The 26,614-nt window shown below is 48.3% G+C and overlaps 1 protein-coding gene across 2 annotated transcripts in view; it reads right to left on the reverse strand.

Moving 5' to 3' along the window:
- The window catches only part of BICDL2 (BICD family like cargo adaptor 2), a 43,589-nt gene extending 20,563 nt beyond the window's left edge, over positions 1-23,026 (reverse strand). The window contains exon 1 of one of the 2 annotated variants that reach the window (XM_073635314.1): positions 22,872-23,026. The gene's annotated coding sequence lies outside the window, so the exon portion shown is untranslated. Of the gene's footprint in view, positions 1-2,648; positions 2,754-22,871 lie in introns of those variants that run through there. The other variant, XM_073635315.1, reaches the window with a different exon arrangement.
- Positions 23,027-26,614: the final 3,588 nt, after the last annotated feature.

Consider the following 26,614-nt stretch of genomic DNA (forward strand, 5'->3'; position numbering starts at 1 on the left):
ACCCCCCATGGGGCCCCCAGGGGCCCCGCACACACCTGACAATGTCCTGGAAATATCTTCTCCTCCATATATCACCAACACAGACCGGAGCGCAGCAATCTATGTCTGACATCACAGGGGACAGGGCTGAGCTCCGCCCACTGACAGAACCCACAGAGCTAGCAATCATCACCCCAGAGAGACAACCTGACCTCATATGTACTAATCAGACAGAACCCCCCCAATTGTCATATGAGGAAGGATCCCGCCCACGAGGAACCCCCCCCCCCCCAGATGGGGAATCAGAATAAAGTGTGACAAGATGATTGGAGGACAGACAATAAGAGGAGGGATCACAACACAGGATAAAAGGATGGGAGTAACGGAGAACATAGAGGGGTGGGATCGGAGGACGGAGGAATGGGATCGGAGGACGGAGGGATGGGATCGGAGGACGGAGGAATGGGATCGGAGGATGGAGGGATGGGATCGGAGGACGGAGGAATGGGATCGGAGGACGGAGGGATGGGATCGGAGGATGGAGGGATGGGATCGGAGGACGGAGGGATGGGATCGGAGGAATGGGATCGGAGGACGGAGGGATGGAATCGGAGGAATGGGATCGGAGGACGGAGGGATGGAATCGGAGGAATGGGATCGGAGGACGGAGGGATGGGATCGGAGGACGGAGGAATGGGATCGGAGGACGGAGGGATGGGATCGGAGGACGGAGGGATGGGATCGGAGGACGGAAGGATGGAATCGGAGGACGGAGGGATGGGATCGGAGGATGGAGGGATGGGATCGGAGGACGGAGGGATGGGATCGGAGGACGGAGGGATGGGATCGGAGGAATGGGATCGGAGGACGGAGGGATGGAATCGGAGGAATGGGATCGGAGGACGGAGGGATGGGATCGGAGGACGGAGGAATGGGATCGGAGGACGGAGGGATGGAATCGGAGGAATGGGATCGGAGGACGGAGGGATGGGATCGGAGGACGGAGGGATGGGATCGGAGGACGGAGGAATGGGATCGGAGGACGGATGGATGGGATCGGAGGACGGAGGGATGGGATCGGAGGACGGAGGAATGGGATCGGAGGACGGAGAGATTGGATCGGAGGACGGAGAGATTGGATCGGAGGACGGAGGGATGGGATCGGAGGACGGAGGAATGGGATCGGAGGACGGAGGGATGGGATCGGAGGACGGAGGGATGGGATCGGAGGACGGAGGGATGGGATCGGAGGACGGAGGGATGGGATCGGAGGACGGAAGGATGGCATCGGAGGACAGAGGGATGGGATCGGAGGATGGAGGGATGGGATCGGAGGACGGAGGGATGGGATCGGAGGACGGAGGGATGGGATCGGAGGAATGGGATCGGAGGACGGAGGGATGGAATCGGAGGAATGGGATCGGAGGACGGAGGGATGGGATCGGAGGACGGAGGAATGGGATCGGAGGACGGAGGGATGGAATCGGAGGAATGGGATCGGAGGACGGAGGGATGGGATCGGAGGACGGAGGAATGGGATCGGAGGACGGATGGATGGGATCGGAGGACGGAGGGATGGGATCGGAGGACGGAGGGATGGGATCGGAGAACGGAGGAATGGGATCGGAGGACGGAGAGATTGGATCGGAGGACGGAGGGATGGGATCGGAGGACGGAGGAATGGGATCGGAGGACGGAGGGATGGGATCGGAGGACGGAGGGATGGGATCGGAGGACGGAGGGAGGGGATCGGAGGACGGAGGGATGGGATCGGAGGATGGAGGAATGGGATCGGAGGACGGAGGGATGGGATCGGAGGACGGAGGGATGGGATCACGGAGGGATGGGATCGGAGGACGGAGGGATGGGATCGGAGGACGGAGGAATGGGATCGGAGGACGGAGGAATGGGATCGGAGGACGGAGGGATGGGATCGGAGGACGGAGGAATGGGATCGGAGGACGGAGGGATGGGATCGGAGGACGGAGGGATGGGATCGGAGGACGGAGGAATGGGATCGGAGGACGGAGGGATGGGATCGGAGGACGGAGGAATGGGATCGGAGGACGGAGGGATGGGATCGGAGGACGGAGGGATGGGATCGGAGGACGGAGGAATGGGATCGGAGGACGGAGGGATGGGATCGGAGGACGGAGGGATGGGATCGGAGGACGGAGGAATGGGATCGGAGGACGGAGGGATGGGATCGGAGGACGGAGGGATGGGATTGGAGGACGGAGGGATGGGATCGGAGGACGGAGGAATGGGATCGGAGGACGGAGGGATGGGATCGGAGGACGGAGGGATGGGATTGGAGGGATATATTCAGAAATTCTCCTGGTTCTTCCTTCAGGATTGCGGGGCCTCACCACATCATAGGAGGTCCATCTACCAGGAGGTCTTCTCCTGGACTGAACATTCAGCCCGATGTGGGATCTCTGTATATAAATATATCCTGTATGTGGGACTCTCCCTCTATACTGTATATAGATGGTATATATCTGTCCCCCTCACTCTCTGTATACACAGTATATATATATATATTCCTGTCCATCACTCACACCTCCTGAGGCAGATGAAGCCTCACATTCCTCGGTGTACAGAGAAGGTTGTCTCTGGCCTGCAGCCTCCACTCCCACAATCACAACCTCCCAGAGAGGCCTCCTTACCCCGATTCCCTCTCTATAAGATCCTCCATCCTCCATACACAGCAGACTGAGCTCACCATGGAGAACAATGGGGTAAGAGCCGAACACGTCCAACCCAAGAGGTGTCACCAGAGACATGACTCAATGTATGGAAGGCTCATAAAATCACGTATAATCCACCAACTGACTCTTCATACTCTGTAAAGATTATATTATAATAAAAATAATTATATGTCCTACACCATAAAACTGTGACCACGCCCCTTTCCCAGGCTGGTTCTCCATCGTCCAATCATTAAACGTTTGTCTGACTGCCGAGTCATTCCAGATGGAATCCAGGAGAGCGAAGATCTGTTCATACATGGAGGAGAGTTTCCAATCAGACGTCATCTGTTATAAATCCGGGATCTGATTGGCTGAACGTTATTCTCTGCTCCCGACATCACAACTTCTATAAATGTACAGTGCCTGGAAAAAGTATTCATACCCCTTGACATTCCCCACATTTTGTTACAACCAAAAACATAAATGTATTTTATTGGGATTTTATGTGATAGACCAACACAAAGTGTCACATAATTGTGAAGTGGAAGGAAAATGATAAATGATACAAATAAATATGTGAAAAGTGTGGGGGAGGGACATTTGTATGGCGCCCCCCGGAGTCAATACTTTGTAGAACCCCCTTTCTCTACAAGTCTTTTTGGGGATGTCTCTACCAGCTTTGCACATCTAGAGAGGACATTTCTGCCCATTCTTCTTTGTAAAATATCTCAAGCTCTGTCAGATTGGATGTAGAGCGTCTGTGAACAGCAATTTTCAAGTCTTGCCACAGATTCTCAATGTGATTTAGGTCTGGACTGTGACTGGGCCATTCTAACACATGAATATGCTTTGATCTAAACCATTCCATTGTAGCTCTGGCTGGATGTTTCGGGTCGTTGTCCTGCTGGAAGGTGAACCTCCGCCCCGGTCTCAAGACTTTTGTAGACTCTAACAGGTTTTCTTCTAAGATTGTCCTGTATTTGTCTCCATCCATCTTCCCATTAGGGATGAGCCGAACACCCCCCTGTTCGGTTCGCACCAGAACATGCGAACAGGAAAAAAATTCGTTCGAACACGCGAACGCCGTTAAAGTCTATGGGACACGAACATGAATAATCAAAAGTGCTAATTTTAAAGGCTTGTATGCAAGTTATTGTCATAAAAAGTGTTTGGGGACCCGGGTCCTGCCCCAGGGGACATGGATCAATGCAAAAAAAAGTTTTAAAAACGGCCGTTTTTTCAGGAGCAGTGATTTTAATAATGCTTAAAGTCAAACAATAAAAGTGTAATATCCCTTTAAATTTCGTACCTGGGGGGTGTCTATAGTATGCCTGTAAAGGGGCGCATGTTTCCTGTGTTTAGAACAGTCTGACAGCAAAATGACATTTGGAAGGAAAAAACTCATTTAAAACTACCGCGGCTATTGCATTGCCGACAATACACATAGAAGTTCATTGATAAAAACGGCATGGGAATTCCCCACAGGGCAACCCCGAACCAAAATTAAAAAAAAAAAATGATGTGGGAGTCCCCCTAAATTCCATACAAGGCCCTTCAGGTCTGGTATGGATATTAAGGGGAACCCCAGCCAAAATTAAAAAAAAAATTGACGTGGGGTTCCCCCTAAATTCCATACCAGACCCTTCAGGTCTGGTATGGATTTTAAGGGGAACCCCGCGCCAAAAAAAAAAAAAAAAAACGGCATGGGGTCCCCCTAAAAATCCATACCAGACCCTTATCCGAGCACGCAACCTGGCAGGCCGCAGGAAAAGAGGGGGGGACGAGAGTGCGGCCCCCCCCCCCCTCCTGAACCGTACCAGGCCACATGCCCTCAACATTGGGAGGGTGCTTTGGGGTAGCCCCCCAAAACACCTTGTCCCCATGTTGATGAAGACAAGGGCCTCATCCCCACAACCCTGGCCGGTGGTTGTGGGGGTCTGCGGGCGGGGGGCTTATCGGAATCTGGAAGCCCCCTTTAACAAGGGGACCCCCAGATCCCGGCCCCCCCCCTGTGTGAAATGGTAAAGGGGTACAAAAGTACCCCTACCATTTCACTAAAAAACTGTCAAAAATGTTAAAAATGACAAGAGACAGTTTTTGACAATTCCTTTATTTAAATGCTTCTTCTTTCTTCCTTCATCTTCTTCTTCTTCTGGTTCTTCTGGCTCTTCTGGTTCTTCCTCCGGCGTTCTCGTCCAGCATCTTCTCCGCGGCGTCTTCTATCTTCTTCTCCTCGGGCCGCTCCGCACCCATGGCATGAGGGGGGAGGCTCCCGCTCTTCTCTTCATCTTCTTCTCATCTTCTTCTCTTCTTCATCTTCTTCTTCATCTTCTTCTTCCTTCTTCTCTTCTTCCTGTCTTCTCCGGGCCGCTCCGCAGCCATGCTGTGGCATGGAGGGAGGCTCCCGCTGTGTGACGGCGTCTCTTCGTCTGACGGTTCTTAAATAACGGGGGGCGGGGCCACCCGGTGACCCCGCCCCCCTCTGACGCACGGTGACATGACGGGACTTCCCTGTGGCATTCCCCGTGACGTCACAGGGAAGTCCCTCAAGTCACCGTGCGTCAGAGGGGGGCGGGGTCACCGGATGGCCCCGCCCCCCGTTATTTAAGAACCGTCAGACGAAGAGACGCCGTCACACAGCGGGAGCCTCCCTCCATGCCACAGCATGGCTGCGGAGCGGCCCGGAGAAGACAGGAAGAAGAGAAGAAGGAAGAAGAAGAAGAAGAAGAAGAAGAAGATGAAGAAGAAGATGAAGAAGAAGATGAAGAAGAGAAGAAGATGAAGAGAAGAGCGGGAGCCTCCCCCCTCATGCCATGGGTGCGGAGCGGCCCGAGGAGAAGAAGATAGAAGACGCCGCGGAGAAGATGCTGGACGAGAACGCCGGAGGAAGAACCAGAAGAGCCAGAAGAACCAGAAGAAGAAGAAGAAGATGAAGGAAGAAAGAAGAAGCATTTAAATAAAGGAATTGTCAAAAACTGTCTCTTGTCATTTTTAACATTTTTGACAGTTTTTTAGTGAAATGGTAGGGGTAAGTACCCCCTTACCATTTCACACAGGGGGGGGCCGGGATCTGGGGGTCCCCTTGTTAAAGGGGGCTTCCAGATTCCGATAAGCCCCCCGCCCGCAGACCCCCACAACCACCGGCCACGGTTGTGAGGATGAGGCCCTTGTCCTCATCAACATGGGGACAAGGTGTTTTGGGGGGCTACCCCAAAGCACCCTCCCAATGTTGAGGGCATGTGGCCTGGTACGGTTCAGGAGGGGGGGGGGCCGCACTCTCGTCCCCCCCTCTTTTCCTGCGGCCTGCCAGGTTGCGTGCTCGGATAAGGGTCTGGTATGGATTTTTAGGGGGACCCCATGCCGTTTTTTTTTTTTTTTTTTGGCGCGGGGTTCCCCTTAAAATCCATACCAGACCTGAAGGGTCTGGTATGGAATTTAGGGGGAACCCCACGTCAATTTTTTTTTTAAATTTTGGCTGGGGTTCCCCTTAATATCCATACCAGACCTGAAGGGCCTTGTATGGAATTTAGGGGGACCCCCACATCATTTTTTTTTTTTATTTTGGTTCGGGGTTGCCCTGTGGGGAATTCCCATGCCGTTTTTATCAATGAACTTCTATGTGTATTGTCGGCAATGCAATAGCTGCGGGTAGTTTTAAATGAGTTTTTTCCTTCCAAATGTCATTTTGCTGTCAGACTGTTCTAAACACGGGAAACATGCGCCCCTTTACAGGCACACTATAGACACCCCCCAGGTACGAAATTTAAAGGGATATTACACTTTTATTGTTTGACTTTAAGCATTATTAAAATCACTGCTCCTGAAAAAACGGCCGTTTTTAAAACTTTTTTTTGCATTGATCCATGTCCCCTGGGGCAGGACCCAGGTCCCCAAACACTTTTTATGACAATAACTTGCATATAAGCCTTTAAAATTAGCACTTTTGATTTCTCCCATAGACTTTTAAAGGGTGTTCCGCGGCATTCGAATTTGCCGCGAACACCCCAAATTGTTCGCTGTTCGGCGAACTTGCGAACAGCCAATGTTCGAGTAGAACATGAGTTCGACTCGAACTCGAAGCTCATCCCTACTTCCCATCAACTCTGACCAGCTTCCCTGTCCCTGCTGAAGAAAAGCATCCCCACCACATGATGCTGCCACCACCATGTTTCACGGTGGGGATGGTGTGTTCAGGGGGATGTGCGGTGTTAGTTTTCCCCACACATAGCGTTTTGGTTTTAGGCCATAAAGTAGAATTTTGGTCTCATCTGACCAGATCACCTTCTTCCACATGTTTGCTGTGTCCTCCACATGGCTTCTCACAAACTACAAACAGGACTTCTTATGACTTTCTTTCACCAATGTCTTTCTTCTTGTCACTCTTCCATAAAGGGCAGATTTGTGGAGAACACGACTAATAGTTGTCCTGTGGACAGATTCTCCCACCTGAGCTGTGGATCTCTGCAGCTCCTCCAGAGTTACCATGGACCTCTTGGCTCTTCTCTGATGAATGCTCTCCTTGCCCGGCCGGTCAGTTTAGGTGGACGGCCATGTCTTGGTAGGTTTGCAGTTGTGCCATACTCCATTTTCCGATGATGGATTGAACAGAGCTCCGTGAGATCTTCAAAGCTTGGGAGATATTTTTATAACCTAAATCTGCTTTATACTTCTCCACAACTTTATCCCTGACCTGTCTGGTGTGTTCCTTGGCCTTCATGATGATGTTTGTTCACTAAGGTTCTCTAACAAACCTCTGAGGGCTTCACAGAACAGCTGTATTTATACTGAGATTAAATGACACACAGGTGGACTCTATTTACTAATTAGGTGACTTCTGAAGGCAATTGGTTCCTCTAGATTTTAGTTATCAGAGTGAAGGGGACTGAATACAAATGCCCCCCCCACACACACTTTTCACATATTTATTTGTATCATTTATCATTTTCCTTCCACTTCACAATTATGTGACACTTTGTGTTGGTCTATCACATAAAATCCCAATAAAATACATTTACGTTTTTGGTTGTAACATGAGAAAATGTGGGAAATTTCAAGGGGTGTGAATACTTTTTCCAGGCACTGTATATATATGATGTATGTAGGGTGTTGTGCTGTGTAATGTGTGGGTCGGATGTAGAGGTGTGAGAGGGAGTTGTGTCTCACCTCTCAGGTCGGAGGGTGTGAGAAGCTCTGTGTACAGGAAAGACCAGCAGAACGAGTGTCCCGATACCTCGCACCTTACACAATCCGACAATCACCATATAATACACACCCAGACATCTCATCCCCGCCCAACGTCACCACCAAACCTAATAATGTCACCGTCCTCCTACACCGACGTCACAAGACAATGTCCATTCACCGGACACTTTATTAGGTCCTCCTTGCTAGTCCCGTGTTGGACCCACTTTGGCCTTCATTCTTGGTGGCAGATACAACAAGGTGTTGGAAACGTTCCTCAGAGATTCTCCTCCATAGTGACCTGATAACATCACACAGTTCCACCACATCCCAAAGGTGCTCTATTGGATGAGATGTGGTGAGTGTGGAGGCCATTGGAGGCCATTGGAGGACAGGGACCTCATTGTCCAGTGGTGAGATGATTGGAGCTTTGTGACATGGAGCATTATCCTGCTGGAAGGAGCCATCAGAAGATGGGGACACTGTAGTCATAAAGGGATGGACATGACCCATTCCCCCCACCATTACACCCCCACCACCAGCCTGAACCGGTGATATCCCATCCCCCACACCATTACACCCTCCACCACCAGCCTGAACCGGTGATATCCCATCCCCCCACCATTACACCCCCACCACCAGCCTGAACCGGTGATATCCCATCCCCCACACCATTACACCCCCCACCACCAGCCTGAACCGGTGATATCCCATCCCCCCACACCATTACACCCCCACCACCAGCCTGAACCGGTGATACCCCATCCCCCACACCATTACACCCCCACCACCAGCCTGAACCGGTGATACCCCATCCCCCACACCATTACACCCCCACCACCAGCCTGAACCGGTGATATCCCATCCCCCACACCATTACACCCCCACCACCAGCCTGAACCAGTGATATCCCATCCCCCACACCATTACACCCCCACCACCAGCCTGAACCGGTGATACCCCATCCCCCACACCATTACACCTCCACCACCAGCCTGAACCGGTGATATCCCATCCCCCCACACCATTACACCCCCACCACCAGCCTGAACCGGTGATACCCCATCCCCCACACCATTACACCTCCACCACCAGCCTGAACCGGTGATACCCCATCCCCCACACCATTACACCCCCACCACCAGCCTGAACCGGTGATATCCCATCCCCCACACCATTACACCCCCACCACCAGCCTGAACCGGTGATACCCCATCCCCCACACCATTACACCCCCACCACCAGCCTGAACCGGTGATATCCCATCCCCCACACCATTACACCCCCACCACCAGCCTGAACCAGTGATATCCCATCCCCCACACCATTACACCCCCACCACCAGCCTGAACCGGTGATACCCCATCCCCCACACCATTACACCTCCACCACCAGCCTGAACCGGTGATATCCCATCCCCCCACACCATTACACCCCCACCACCAGCCTGAACCGGTGATACCCCATCCCCCACACCATTACACCCCCACCACCAGCCTGAACCGGTGATATCCCATCCCCCCACACCATTACACCCCCACCACCAGCCTGAACCGGTGATATCCCATCCCCCACACCATTACACCCCCACCACCAGCCTGAACCGGTGATATCCCATCCCCCCACACCATTACACCCCCACCACCAGCCTGAACCGGTGATATCCCATCCCCCCACACCATTACACCCCCACCACCAGCCTGAACCGGTGATACCCCATCCCCCACACCATTACACCTCCACCACCAGCCTGAACCGGTGATACCCCATCCCCCACACCATTACACCCTCCACCACCAGCCTGAACCGGTGATATCCCATCCCCCACACCATTACACCCCCACCACCAGCCTGAACCGGTGATACCCCATCCCCCACACGATTACACCCCCACCACCAGCCTGAACTGGTGATATCCCATCCCCCACACCATTACACCCCCACCACCAGCCTGAACCAGTGATATCCCATCCCCCACACCATTACACCCCCACCACCAGCCTGAACCGGTGATATCCCATCCCCCACACCATTACACCCCCACCACCAGCCTGAACCGGTGATATCCCATCCCCCACACCATTACACCCCCACCACCAGCCTGAACCGGTGATATCCCATCCCCCACACCATTACACCCCCACCACCAGCCTGAACCGGTGATATCCCATCCCCCACACCATTACACCTCCACCACCAGCCTGAACCGGTGATATCCCATCCCCCACACCATTACACCCCCACCACCAGCCTGAACCGGTGATATCCCATCCCCCACACCATTACACCCCCACCACCAGCCTGAACCGGTGATATCCCATCCCCCACACCATTACACCTCCACCACCAGCCTGATACAAGGCAGGATGGATCCATGCGCCAAATTCTGACCCCACCATCTGAATGTCGGAGGTGAAATCCAGACTCATCAGACCATGCAATGTCTTTCCAATCTTCTATTGTCCAGTTTTGGTGATCCTGTGCCAATTGTAGCCTCAGTTTCCTGTTCTAAGCTGACAAGATTGGCACCCGGTGTGGTCTTCTGCTGCTGTAGCCCATCTGCTTCAAGTGGTATGTGTTCCAAAGATGGTATTCCGCATACCTTCGGTGTAACGAGGGGTGATTTGAGAGAAAGGAGGAGGGGCGAGTGGGATTTTAAAATGTACCAAAGATTTGAAAATAAACAATAACCTTCAGAAACATATACATTTTATTATAAACAACTCTTAAAATGACAATAAGCATTTGCAAGAATCCCGTATCAAATTTTTTTTTTACATGCACAACCGCTTTTTACTCTACATGTTTCGCTCAGATGAGCTTTCTCAGGAGATTGATTTTTTGAAGCGTCATGTGAAGTAAAGTATAATATAAAAGAAACAACATTTAGAGATGATTGTACTTGGAAAGTTGTTCGAAAGATAAAATCACAAGGCCTGTCAAAAAAAAGAGTCAATATTTTTACATGTACAACCGCTTCTTACTCTACATGTTTCGCTCAGATGAGCTTTCTCAGGAGATTGATTTTTTGAAGCGTCACATGAAGTAAAGTATAATATAAAAGAAACAACATTTATAGATGATTGTACTTGGAAAGTTGTTCGAAAGATAAAATCACAAGGCGTGTAAAAAAAAAAAAAGAGAGTCGTGATATTATCCATCGTTATAATGTAATAATCAAATATTGTACAAAATGATACTTTATAGAACATGATGATAGACTGGAAAGGAACGTCTACCAGATGATTGTATTTAGAGAGATATTAATTAAAGTCATTCCCCCGATGAAGACCGGATTCTAGAAAGTAGAGGGACCTTCTCCAACCAAAGAGAAAAGAGACATTTGATTATTTATAATATTATAATGTAATATTGGAATTGAGGAACATGTCCAAATCTTTATATCATTTCATCCCTAATGAAGATCATTTTCTTCGATATTATAAAGAAGTCATTGAGGAAAAGGGGTTGTAGTTGGGGACTTTAAGGAAGCCATGACCTGGTGAGGTCGCGTATTTCCATCCCAGTCTGAATCAATGGAAAAGGGCTCAGCCAGAAAAAGGGGGGACTTTATATGAAGCACATGACTACAGAAGGGGAGTGGGGTGAACATAAGGAAATTCATTGAAAACACGAAGGTAGTATGAAGGATACACGGTAACATAGATAGAATACATGATGGATAGTACAGCTGGAACATGCAAATAATGCTGGTAGCAAAGATAATAGATAAACAAGGTAATGACAATAAACAGTAACATCTCATTGTAGGACCACAAGAAGTTTCCTGGTTCACCACCAAAGGAATTTTTCAAAGAAACCATGATACAAAGTATTGCCTGCAGGGCCTATGGCCTTGGAAGGGGTAGATATTCCGTAAACTTGAAAGGGAAGAGGTAATATGGCTAGATATGCAGCATCCGGTAGCTCTACGCGTTTCGTGGCTTAAGTGCCGTTCATCAGGAGCAAACTGTGAGATATCTGGAATGAAACTGGTGTAAGTAAAGCGTAAGGTATGTAAAGCTAGTTGGGGGAGGGGTGTAATAGAGAACGCCCAAAATCAGTGATAACTTACTAAGGGTGTATGTGTCGATGGCGTGGAGGCGACGCCCCAAGGCATCCGAGGGTATCCCCAACCCGGGAGCCGCGGCGGACCGTCCCTCGGGGACAAGAGGGGCAACCACACGGGCAGGCAAAGCAACACGAGGCAGAACTGAGGGGAAAGTGAAGAAGTGAAACAAAAATGAAAATAAAATAAACCAAGGAAGTGGTGAGAGGTGAAAATGGTTGAGGGTGAACAGCGGGAGGCCCCCATAAAGGTAAGGTGAAAGTGAATAGGTAAGGACAGCTGTGTTTCCAGATTCGTGGGCGAGCGGGGGTGTTAGTGTGCCGGTGGGTCGGGGACTCGATTTGCCCAACCCACGGTGCTCCTCCCCTTTTGTCTCACGGCGTGACGTCGGTGGACCACCCCGCACTGGGTATATATGGGTGTCCTCCTCCCGGGTGGTCAGGACACTCGAGGCTCTACACACTGGTTTACGGTCTTTCCTCTAGTAGGGTTCTTCACCCTCACAAGGTAACACTTCATCACTCCTCCTTGCTTTCTCCACTCACATGGGTCCTAATCCAGATTGGCACTTTTATCACCCTGCACTTGGGGTTCTCTTTCCTTCAGGCACCCCTTACCTATTCACTTTCACCTTACCCCCTTTCCTTTATGGGGGCCTCCCGCTGTTCACCCTCAACCATTTTCACCTCTCACCACTTCCTTGGTTTATTTTATTTTCACTTCTTCACTTTCCCCTCAGTTCTGCCTCGTGTTGCTTTGCCTGCCCGTGTGGTTGCCCCTCCTGTCCCCGAGGGACGGTCCGCCGTGGCTCCCGGGTTGGGGGTACCCTCGGATGCCTTGGGGCGTCGCCTCCACGCCATCGACACATACACCCTTAGTAAGTTATTACTGATTTTGGGGGCTCTCTATTACACCCCACCCCCAACTAGCTTTACATACCTTACACTTTACTTACACCAGTTTCATTCCAGATATCTCACAGTTTGCTCCTGATGAGCGGCACTTAAGCCACGAAACGCGTAGAGCTACCGGATGCTGCATATCTAGCCATTTTACCTTTTCCCATTCAAGTTTACGGAATATCTACCCCTTCCAAGGCCATAGGCCCTGCAGGCAATACTTTGTATCATGGTTTCTTTGAAAAATTCCTTTGGTGGTGAACCAGGAAACTTCTTGTGGTCCTACAATGAGATGTTACTGTTTATTGTCATTACCTTGTTTATCTATTATCTTTGCTACCAGCATTATTTGCATGTTCCAGCTGTACTATCCATCATGTATTCTATGTATGTTACCGTGTATCCTTCATACTACCTTCGTGTTTTCAATGAATTTCCTTATGTTCACCCCACTCCCCTTCTGTAGTCATGTGCTTCATATAAAGTCCCCCCTTTTTCTGGCTGAGCCCTTTTCCTTTGATTCAGACTGGGATGGAAATACGCGACCTCACCAGGTCATGGCTTCCTTAAAGTCCCCAACTACAACCCCTTTTCCTCAATGACTTCTTTATAATATCGATGAAAATGATCTTCATTCCAAGAAACCTAGGATTAAAAAGCAGGTACTATTTGCTCGTAAAATTAATGGAGGTTTATCAGTACCCAACCTACAAGCTTATTACACAGCGGCAGCCATAGCTCCATTATCCCATCTCCATGAGAAATCTCAGATGCCATTATGGGCCACCATGGATATGGTAGACTTTCACCCGATACCTTTAGCCTCTCTTCCATGGCTCCCTCAAGAACATCGTCCTAGTGCTATGGGCCCATGTTTGGCCCATTCACTACGGTTATGGGATTCAGTCAAATACTCTGCAGGTCTAATCTCCCCACACCTTCCCCTACTTTCTCTTCTTCACTGCCCATTGTTCCCACCGGGGCACGATAACCCGCAGCAATTCCGGCGGTGGACTGAGCAAGGCTTTGTGGATGTCCACTCTATGCTTTCCCCAACTAGGATCACAACATTTGCAGCCTTACGCTCCTCACATGACATCCCCCTAAGGGAACATTTTAGATATATGCAAATACAACATTTCCTACTAACCCTTATAAAATCTCATGACGCCCCTTATACACTAACTCCCTTTGAACATCTTTGCAGATCACGACCCCAGTCCCCAGGTTTGATTTCATTCATTCACGCAGCCATTATTGGCTCCACAAAACCACCCATAAGAGCATATCACCTCCATTGGGAAGCAGAGCTGGCTAAGAAGGTAGACCCAGAGGACTGGCAGGCCATGACTATCTCATTATCCAAGAATGTTCTGTTCTTGGAAAATGCTTACAAAATTCTTTATAGATGGTACTATACCCCAGCCAGATTAGCGAGTTTTATCCCATCATATTCCCCTTTATGTTTTCGAGGGTGTTCACAAGAGGGCACGATGGCACACATTTGGTGGAAGTGCCCTAAGGCAGTGTTTCTCAACTCCAGTCCTCAAGGCGCCCCAAAAGGGGTCATGTTTTCAGGCTTTTCATTATTTTGCACCGGTGATTTGATCAATTTCACTACCTTAGTAATTACCACAGCTGTTTCATCTAAGGGAAATCCTGAAGACATGACCTGTTGGGGCGCCTTGAGGACTGGAGTTGAGAAACACTGCCCTAAGGTATGCAGACTTTGGGTCAGAGAGTATGCACTCCTTCGAAACCTCTTCATTTCTACCATAAAGAGGGACCCCTTTGAGGCCCTTTTGGAGAAAACAATCATTGAACTGTTGAGACCAGAGCGTCAGCTGGCATCCCATATATTTACAGCAACTAAATTAACTATTGCAAAATCATGGAAAACTCCAGCCCTAAGTTTTGAAGCAGTTAAAAAAACCGCATTAATGATACCATGGTTAATGAAAAACTGACAGCGGTATTATCAGATACACATGACAAATTTCTCCGAACATGGCAACCATGGGTAAACTATGCCCACCCCTCCAAATTTGATTCGGCACTACTCTCCTTGTAACGAGATCACAGGCTCCCCATCCTGCGGACCCCCCCTCCCCCACCTTTCCTCTCCCCCCACTCTTTCTTCACTATTTCTCTCCCCTCTTTCTTTTTCTTAATCGCTAAGTCGGTTCTTTTTTACTCCCTTTTCCACCTTTATTTTCGGCTACTTTTTATATTTTTTTTTAAATCCGCAGGTTTACCCCTGACATAGATAAAGGTACAGGCTGACAACTGTTTACGAACATATTTTGCTTCCTCAGTGCTTTATGTATTGTTACATGGTCACGCAATATGATTCCTGTTTTCATTTCCTTTTATTTTTTGTATTAAGACTATGTAATGAGATGTTACTGTCATGTTTATTGTCATTACCTTGTTTATCTATTATCTTATTATACCAGCATTATCTACATGTTCCAGCTGTACTATCCATCATGTATTCTATGTATGTTACCGTGTATCCTTCATACTACCTTCGTGTTTTCAATGAATTTCCTTATGTTCACCCCACTCCCCTTCTGTAATCATGTGCTTCATATAAAGTCCCCCCTTTTTCTGGCTGAGCCCTTTTCCATTGATTCAGACTGGGATGGAAATACGCGACCTCACCAGGTCATGGCTTCCTTAAAGTCCCCAACTACAACCCCTTTTCCTCAATGACTTCTTTATAATATCGAAGAAAATGATCTTCATTAGGGATGAAATGATATAAAGATTTGGACATGTTCCTCAATTCCAATATTACATTATAATATTATAAATAATCAAATGTCTCTTTTCTCTTTGGTTGGAGAAGGTCCCTCTACTTTCTAGAATCCGGTCTTCATCGGGGGAATGACTTTAATTAATATCTCTCTAAATACAATCATCCGGTAGACGTTCCTTTCCAGTCTATCATCATGTTCTATAAAGTATCATTTTGTACAATATTTGATTATTACATTATAACGATGGATAATATCACGACTCTCTTTTTTTTTTTTTTACACGCCTTGTGATTTTATCTTTCGAACAACTTTCCGAGTACAATCATCTATAAATGTTGTTTCTTTTATACTATACTTTACTTCATGTGACGCTTCAAAAAATCAATCTCCTGAGAAAGCTCATCTGAGCGAAACATGTAGAGTAGGAAGCGGTTGTACATGTAAAAATATTGACTCTTTTTTTTGACAGGCCTTGTGATTTTATCTTTCGAACAACTTTCCAAGTACAATCATCTCTAAATGTTGTTTCTTTTATATTATACTTTACTTCACGTGACGCTTCAAAAAATCAATCTCCTGAGAAAGCTCATCTGAGCGAAACATGTAGAGTAAGAAGCGGTTGTACATGTAAAAATATTGACTCTTTTTTTTTTGACAGGCCTTGTGATTTTATCTTTCGAACAACTTTCCAAGTACAATCATCTCTAAATGTTGTTTCTTTTATATTATACTTTACTTCACATGACACTTCAAAAAATCAATCTCCTGAGAAAGCTCATCTGAGCGAAACATGTAGAGTAAGAAGCGGTTGTGCATGTAAAAATATTGACTTTTTTTGACAGGCCTTGTGATTTTATCTTTCGAACAACTTTCCGAGTACAATCATCTCTAAATGTTGTTTCTTTTATATTATACTTTACTTCACGTGACGCTTCCAAAAATCAATCTCCTGAGAAAGCTCATCTGAGCGAAACATGTAGAGTAAGAAGCGGTTGTACATGTAAAAATATTGACTCTTTTTTTTTTGACAGGCCTTGTGATTTTATCTTTCGAAACAACTTTCCAAGTACAATCATCTCTAAATGTTGTTTCTTTTATATTATACTTTACTTCATGTGACGCTTCAAAAAAAAAAAAAATTCTCCTGAGGAAGCTCATCTGAGCTAAACATGTAGAGTAAGAAGCGGTTGTACATGTAAAAATATTGACTCTTTTTTTTTTGACAGGCCTTGTGATTTTATCTTTCGAAACAACTTTCCAAGTACAATCATCTCTAAATGTTGTTTCTTTTATATTATACTTTACTTCATGTGACGCTTCAAAAAAAAAAAAAATTCTCCTGAGGAAGCTCATCTGAGCTAAACATGTAGAGTAAGAAGCGGTTGTACAAATTGATACGGGATTCTTGCAAATGCTTATTGTCATTTTAAAGCGATGTTCCGGCCGTAAATTTTTTTTTTTTTAAGTCAGCAGCTACAAACACTGTAGCTGCTGACTTTTAATAAGGACACTTACCTGTCCAGCGAGCCCCGCAATGTGGGCCCCCCCCCCACGAGGCCGATCCGTCCATCGGATCAGCTGCCGGCGCTTCCATCTTAACGAAGGGAAACAGGCAGTGGAGCCTTGCGGCTTCACTGCCCATTTCCTGTTGCGCGGCGCTTTGTGAATGGCCCCGTTGTTTCCTGGGACACACACACACGTCCCAGAAGGCAACGGGGACCGCTCACCGAAGAGGAGGAAGCGCCGCGGAATAGGAAGAGGTAGATTAGGAAGTCTGCCTAGCAACAGGGGTTTCAGGTAAGTTAAAATGTTTTTTTATTTTTTTAAGAATATTAATACAATTTTTTATTTTAGGGTGGTCCTCCGCTTTAAGAGTTGTTTATAATAAAATTTTTTTTTTTCAAATCTTTGGTACCTTTGAAAGTCCGGCTCGCCCCTCCTCCTTTCTCTCTGTATATACGGGATGTGGTGGAGCTGCACCATTTCGGCTAAAATGAGAATCGCAATTTTTTTTTTTTGCATAGAATACAGATCGCGATTCTCACGGCGTAACATCAACTTTCACGTTAAACAAACAAAAATTGGGCTAACTTTACTGTTTCATTTTTTGTTGTTGTTATTATTCGTTGAAGTGTATTTTTTTTTCCCCAAAAATTGCGTTTGAAAGACCGCTGTGTGACATAAAATATTGCAACAATCGCCATTTTATTCTCTAGGGTCTCTGCTAAAAATATATATATATATATATATATATAATGTTTGGGGGGTTCAAAGTAATTTATTAGCAAAAAAAAAATCTGATTTTAACCGTAAGAAACAAAGTGTCAGAAAAAGGTTTAGACTTTAAGTGGTTAAACTTCCCGCGCTCGTTTTATCCCTTTGATAGAAGACGGAAGAGTTACAATGTTGTTAAAAACTCAGCAGACTGGCAGAGAAGAGCGGAGAACTCTCTATACTTGTTACAGGAAAGAATCGGGAAACTCCGCAATAGAGATCGTCAGGGGGTGAATCGAGATCACGATCTTTTAACGGGGGGTTGAATCGAGATCTCGATCTTTTAACGGGGGGTTGAATCGAGATCTCGATCTTTTAATGGGGGGTTGAATCGAGATCACAATCTTTTAACGGGGGGGGGGTCAGTCGAGATCACGATCTTTTAACGGGGGGGGGTTGAATCGAGATCACGATCTTTTAACGGGGGGGTTGAATCGAGATCACGATCTTTTAACGGGGGGGTTGAATCGAGATCTCGATCTTTTAATGGGGGGTTGAATCGAGATCACAATCTTTTAACGGGGGGGGTCAGTCGAGATCACGATCTTTTAACGGGGGGGTTGAATCGAGATCACAATCTTTTAACGGGGGGGTTGAATCGAGATCACGACCTTTTAACGGGGGGGTGAATCGAGATCACGATCTTTTAACGGGGGGTGAATCGAGATCACGATCTTTTAACGGGGGGTGAATCGAGATCACGATCTTTTAATGGGGGGGTTGAATCGAGATCTCGATCTTTTACTGATTAATTGTGCAGCTCTAGGATGTGGTACCTGATTCTGACCTGGTGTCACCCAACCTCTAAATTAATAGAGAGGTGATTGGAGTTCCTGTTGTCTATCACCCGGAACCCATCTGCCCATCCTCCTCTGACCTCTGTAAGGCATTTTCCTCCACACAACTGCCGCTCACTGGATATTTTCTCTTTTTTCCCACCATTCTCTGTAATCCCGAGAGTTGTGTGTGAAGATCCTGGAAATACTCAGACTGGCCCGTCTGCCACCAACCACGTTCAGAGTCACTTCAACCTCCTTTCTTCCCCCATCCTGAGGCTCGGTTTGAACTTCGGCAAATCGTCTTCACCACGTCTAGATGCCAAAATGCATCGAGTTGCTGCCGTGTGATTGGCTGATTAGCGATTTGTGTTACCGAGCGATTGTAGAGGGTGGTCCTCATTAGAGGTCGACCGATATATCGGCCGGCCGATATATCGGCCGATATTTGGCGTTATTTACTTAATCGGCATCGGCCGATTGTGCTGATAAAAAAGGCCGATTGTAACTTCAGCCGTGACTTGCAAATGACTTCTGTAATAGAAGTTAATGCAAGTTGCCTTAAGTTATCTGTGAAGTTTTCTTCTCTCCTCCTCTGGGCAGCCTGCCAAGTCTGATAAGAAGATACATTGTATCTTTCAGGTTCTTTTTATCAATAGACTGAACTCCTGGAGAAGTTCTCAGTTTAACCATTTAAAGACTAAATCTTTTCTGACACTTGTTGCTTACAAGTAAAAATCCTGTATTTTCTGCTAGAAAATCACTTAGAACCCCCAAACATTATATATATTTTTTTAGCAGAGACCCTAGGGAATAAAATGGTGATTGTTGCAATATTTTATGTCACACGGTATTTGCGCAGCGGTCTTTCAAACGCAATTTAAAAAAAAAAAAATACAGTAATGAATTAAAAAAAAAAACCTAAGCAGTAAAGTTAGCCCATTTTTTTTCGTCCAAAAGTTTTGATTACCTGTTTTTGTGTATTTAATATTTAAGATAGTTTTTTTTTTTTTTTTTTTTTTTCGTTTTCTAAATTATACATACAAGTGAACTGATTGGAGGTTTGTTTTGTTTAATGTTTAAATGAAAAAAAATTTCTGTATTACTTAAGGTTGCTTTCACACTGGAGCAGGCATGCGTTGATGGTAAAACGCTGCTAGTTTTGGCGGCGCTTTACCGTCATTTTAGAGGCGCTATTCGGCTGCTAGCGGGGCGCTTATAACCCAGCTAGCGGCCGAGGAAGGGGTTAAATGCGCCCCTGAAGCGTCGCTGCCAAAACGCTTTGCAGGCGCTTCGGCAGCGGTGCACATTAATTTCAATGGGCAGGAGTGGTGGAGGAGCGGTATTGCACCGCTCCAAAGATGCCGTTTGCAGGACTTTTTTTACATCCTGCCAGCGCATCGCCTCAGTGTGAAAGCACTCGGGATATCACACTGAGACTGCAGGGGAGCCATTTTACAGGCACTTTACAGGTGCTATTTTTAGCCCAAAAGCGCCTGAAAAACTCCCCAGTGTAAAAATCTAACTGTTAGATTTTATGAGATGAAGGGAAAAAAGAAAAAAAAAAAATCGGCCAAATATATCGGCCCAAAAAAATCGGCATCACATATCGGCCATCGGCCACCGCGATTTCTAAATATCGGCATCGGCATCGGCCAGAGAAAAACCCATATCGGTCGACCTCTAGTCCTCATACCGTGTCCGGTGAGTGTACAGTACAGCCCACACACACAGCGCTCAGCACACAGACACCTTCTTATTGGCCATCTGTATTATGACATCACTGAGTGTGGAGGAGGCTGCTGTGTGAGGCTCCAGCACACCCAGAATGATGTGACCAGTAGGGGGCCCTATACAGCTCTACTGGGGTCCCCAACACCCCGAGGAACTACAAGTCCCAGCCTGACTAGAGCCAGGAGCCAGTGATCAGGGTATAGAAGTCTGACCTGTGATTGGCTGATGTTGGTAATAATGATGTCACTGTATAATGAGGTCACTGATTCACCTTCCCATCATTATCAGCTGATTAATATTATTATTATTATAGACATTCCAGAGGGAGCTCCACCTCATCCCAGATTTACCCGACTTCCTCCTCCCACCGACGGACCGCATGGCCCCTACCTACAGGATCCGACAAAAGTAAGTACACCCCTCATCATAGAATAATACACAGGATCTCACAAAAGTAAGTACACCCCTCATCATAGAATAATACACAGGATCTGACAAAAGTAAGTACACCCCTCATCATAGAATAATACACAGGATCTGACAAAAGTACACCCCTCATCATAGAATAATACACAGGATCTCACAAAAGTAAGTACACCCCTCATCATAGAATAATACACAGGATCTCACAAAAGTAAGTACACCCCTCATCATAGAATAATACACAGGATCTCACAAAAGTAAGTACACCCCTGAGTGACATTTGTGTAAATCTTTTCTTCTATCTTTTCATGTGACAACACTGAAGTAATGACACTTGTCTACAATGTAAAGTAGTGAGTGTACAGCTTGTATAACAGTGTAAATTTACTGTCCCCTCAAAATAACTCAACACACAGCCATTAATGTCTAAACCGCTGGCAACAAAAGTCAGTACACCCCTATGTGAAAATCTCCAAATTGGGACATTTTCCCTCCCCGGTGTCATGTGACTCGTTAGTGTTACAAGGTCTCAGGTGTGAATGGGGAGCAGGTGTGTTAAATGTGGTGTTATCGCTCTCACTCTCTCATACTGGTCACTGGAAGTACAACATGGCACCTCATGGCAAAGAACTCTCTGAGGATCAGAATAAAAGAATTGTTGCTCTACATAAAGATGGCCTAGGCTATAAGAAGATTGCCAAGACCCTGAAACTGATCTGCAGCATGGTGGCCAAGACCATACAGCGGTATAACAGGACAGGTTCCTCTCAGAACAGGCCTCGCCATGGTCCACCAAAGAAGTTGAGGTCACGTGCTCAGCGTCATATCCAGAGGTTGTCTTTGGGAAATAGACGTATGAGTGCTGCCAGCATTGCTGCAGAGGTTGTAGGGGTGGGGGGTCAGCCTGTCAGTGCTCAGACCATACGTCGCACACTGCATCAAATTGGTCTGCATGGTTGTCATCCCAGAAGGAAGCCTCTTCTAAAGATGATGTACAAGAAAGCCCGCAAATAGTTTGTTGAAGACAAGCAGACTAAGGACATGGATTACTGGAACCATGTCCTGTGGTCTGATGAGACCAAGATAAACGTATTTGGTTCAGATGGTGACAAGCGTGTGTGGGGACAACCAGGTGAGGAGGACAAAGACAAGTGTGTCTTGTCTACAGTAAAGCATGGTGGTGGGAGTGTCATGGTCTGGGGCTGCATGAGTGCTGCCGGCACGGGGGGGCTACAGATCATTGAGGGGACCATGAATGCCAACATGTACTGTGATATACTGAAGCAGAGCATGATCCCCTCCCTTCAGAGACTGGACCGCAGGGCAGTATTCCAACATGATAACCACCCCAAACACACCTCCAAGACCACCACTGCCTTGCTAAAGAAGCTGAGGGTAAAGGTGATGGACTGGCAAGCATGTCTCCAGACCTAAACCCTATTGATCATCTGTGGGACATCCTCAAACGGAAGGTGGAGGAGCGCAAGGTCTCTAACATCCACCAGCTCTGTGATGTCATCATGGAGGAGGGGAAGAGGACTCCAGTGACAACCTGTGAAGCTCTGGTGACCTCCATGTCCAAGAGGGTTAAGGCAGTGCTGGAAAATAATGGTGGCCACACAAAATATTGACACTTTGGGCCCAATTTAGACATTTTCACTTAGGGGTGTACTAACTTTTGTTGCCAGTGGTTTAGACATTAATGGCTGTGTGTTGAGTTATTTTGAGGGGACAGCAAATTTACACTGTTATACAAGCTGTACACTCACTACTTTACATTGTAGACAAGTGTCATTTCTTCAGTGTTGTCACATGAAAAGAGAGAAGAAAAGATTTACACAAATGTCACTGAGGGGTGTACTTACTTTTGTCAGATACTGTATACACACCTCTCTGTCAGTATACACACACTATCAGTATACACACCTCTCTGTCAGTATACACACCTCTCTGTCAGTATACACACTATCAGTATACACACGGTCACTAGGTAACAGACACCTGGCAGAGTGCGGTGGGGCGGGACAATCCCCGGACAGGTAGGACAGGTGACAAGGACACAGCGGGGGGCTCTCACTCACCTGTAGGGTCAGGCGCTCTCTGGGGGGGTCATGTCAGTTGCTGAGCGTCAGGTGAATGTTCTCTCTTGGTGATCGTTCTTCTTCTTCTTCCTCCTCCTCCTCGGAGATGTACGCAGATGACAGGTGTGGTTACAGAGGGAGGGGAGAACAGATTACACCCCCCCCCCCCCCCTCCCTTCACATTCTCCTGTAACTCTGCAACCAGGACACACAGCCAGAGGGCGTCGCACACACCGACATTCCCCACTGAGATTCCTCACTCAGGAAGTCACCTGTGTGCAGAGAAATCTCTTCCCCTCAGATCTAGAACTTCACCACCCTCCATTCATCTCTATGACCATACATGAAGGATGACCCTTCACCCTCACTGCGGGATCTGCACTCCACCGTCTCACCCGTCAGTTACTGAAGATGAAGGTTCTCAATTAAAGAGGATTAAGGAGAGCAGGGATCAGGGAATCTACATAATCACTTCAGTCTGATGAAAGTCGATGAGATGGTAGCCATGATAAGAGTACAGCTTCTGCCCCATTCTAGGGGGATCCAAATACATAACCCAACCTTGGAGGAACGTCATGTTCAGGTCCATCAGAACCACACATGATCCTTCCAGGAAGTCTGGAGTTATCTGAACCTGTTCCCAGATACTTCCCATCATGTTTAGGTAAAAGGTAGGTGAAGGCCACATCCAACCCCAAGGCTTTCATGCAGGTGGAGGTCACAGGTGTACCATCCAGACCCACTTCTGGCCTTCTGAGAACTGCTGTGGCTGGATGATGCACCAAGTGATAGAAACATTGAGACATCCAACTATTATCTACACTGAGCATCCAACTGTCACTTCTCCAGGACTTCAAACACCCAGCTATCCCCTATCGTGGACACTGGGTACCAAACTATGACCTATCCTAGACACCGGCACCCAACTATCCCCTATCCTGGACATCGAGCACCCAACTATCCCCTATCCTGGACACCGCGCACCCAACTATCCCCCTTCCTGGACACCCAACTATCCCCTATCCTGGACACCGGGCACCCAACTATCTCCTATCCTGGACACCGGACACCCAACTATCCCCTATCCTGGACACCGGACACCCAACTATCCCCTATCCTGGACACCAGACACCCAACTATCCCCTATCCTGAACACCGGACACCCAACTATCCCCTATCCTGAACACCGGACACCCAACTATCCCCTATCCTGAACACCGGACACCCAACTATCCCCTATTCTGGACACCGGGCACCCAACTATCTCCTATCCTGGACACCGGACACCCAACTATCCCCTATTCTGGACACCGGGCACCCAACTATCTCCTATCCTGGACACCGGACACCCAACTATCCCCTATCCTGGACACCGAGCACCCAACTATCCGCTATCCTGGACACCGGACACCCAACTATCTCCTATCCTGGACACCGAGCACCCAACTATCCCCTATCCTGGACACCGGACACCCAGCTATCCCCTATCCTGGACACCGAGCACCCAACTATTCCCTATCCTGGACACCGGACACCCAACTATCCCTTATCCTGGACACCGGGCACCCAACTATACCCTATCCTGGACACCGGGCACCCAACTATCCCCTATCCTGGACACCGGGCACCCAACTATCCCCTATCCTGGACACCGGGCACCCAACTATCCCCCATCCTGGACACCAGACACCCAACTATCCCCTATTCTGGACACCGGACACCCAACTATCTCCTATCCTGGACACCGAGCACCCAACTATCCCCTATCCTGGACACCGAGCACCCAACTATCCCCTATCCTGGACACCGCACACCCAACTATCCCCTATCCTGGACACCAGACACCCAACTATCCCCTATCCTGGACACCGAGCACCCAACTATCCCCTATCCTGGACACCGGACACCCAACTATCTCCTATCCTGGACACTGAGCACCCAACTATCCCCTATCCTGGACACCGAGCACCCAACTATCCCCTATCCTGGACACCAGACACCCAACTATCCCCTATCCTGGACACCGCACACCCAACTATCCCCTATCCTGGACACCAGACACCAAACTATCCCCTATCCTGGACACCGAGCACCCAACTATCCCCTATCCTGGACACCGCACACCCAACTATCCCCTATTCTGGACACCGGGCACCCAACTATCTCCTATCCTGGACACCGGACACCCAACTATCCCTTATTCTGGACACCGGGCACCCAACTATCTCCTATCCTGGACACCGGACACCCAACTATCCCCTATCCTGGACACCAGACACCCAACTATCCCCTATCCTGAACACCGGACACCCAACTATCCCCTATCCTGAACACCGGACACCCAACTATCCCCTATCCTGAACACCGGACACCCAACTATCCCCTATTCTGGACACCGGGCACCCAACTATCTCCTATCCTGGACACCGGACACCCAACTATCCCCTATTCTGGACACCGGGCACCCAACTATCTCCTATCCTGGACACCGGACACCCAACTATCCCCTATCCTGGACACCGAGCACCCAACTATCCCCTATCCTGGACACCGGACACCCAACTATCTCCTATCCTGGACACCGAGCACCCAACTATCCCCTATCCTGGACACTGGACACCCAGCTATCCCCTATCCTGGACACCGAGCACCCAACTATTCCCTATCCTGGACACCGGACACCCAACTATCCCCTATCCTGGACACCGGGCACCCAACTATACCCTATCCTGGACACCGGGCACCCAACTATCCCCTATCCTGGACACCGGGCACCCAACTATCCCCTATCCTGGACACCGGGCACCCAACTATCCCCCATCCTGGACACCAGACACCCAACTATCCCCTATTCTGGACACCGGACACCCAACTATCTCCTATCCTGGACACCGAGCACCCAACTATCCCCTATCCTGGACACCGAGCACCCAACTATCCCCTATCCTGGACACCGCACACCCAACTATCCCCTATCCTGGACACCAGACACCCAACTATCACCTATCCTGGACACCGAGCACCCAACTATCCCCTATCCTGGACACCGAGCACCCAACTATCCCCTATCCTGGACACCGAGCACCCAACTATCCCCTATCCTGGACACCGGACACCCAACTATCCCCTATCCTGGACACCGGACACCCAACTATCTCCTATCCTGGACACTGAGCACCCAACTATCCCCTATCCTGGACACCGAGCACCCAACTATCCCCTATCCTGGACACCAGACACCCAACTATCCCCTATCCTGGACACCGCACACCCAACTATCCCCTATCCTGGACACCAGACACCAAACTATCCCCTATCCTGGACACCGAGCACCCAACTATCCCCTATCCTGGACACCGCACACCCAACTATCCCCTATTCTGGACACCGGGCACCCAACTATCTCCTATCCTGGACACCGGACACCCAACTATCCCCTATTCTGGACACCGGGCACCCAACTATCTCCTATCCTGGACACCGGACACCCAACTATCCCCTATTCTGGACAACGGGCACCCAACTATCTCCTATCCTGGACACCGGACACCCAACTATCCCCTATCCTGGACACCGAGCACCCAACTATCCCCTATCCTGGACACCGGACACCCAACTATCTCCTATCCTGGACACCGAGCACCCAACTATCCCCTATCCTGGACACCGGACACCCAGCTATCCCCTATCCTGGACACCGAGCACCCAACTATTCCCTATCCTGGACACCGGACACCCAACTA

Source organism: Aquarana catesbeiana, linkage group LG06 (genome assembly GCF_042186555.1).
Source record: "Aquarana catesbeiana isolate 2022-GZ linkage group LG06, ASM4218655v1, whole genome shotgun sequence".
Lineage (NCBI taxonomy): Eukaryota > Metazoa > Chordata > Amphibia > Anura > Ranidae > Aquarana > Aquarana catesbeiana.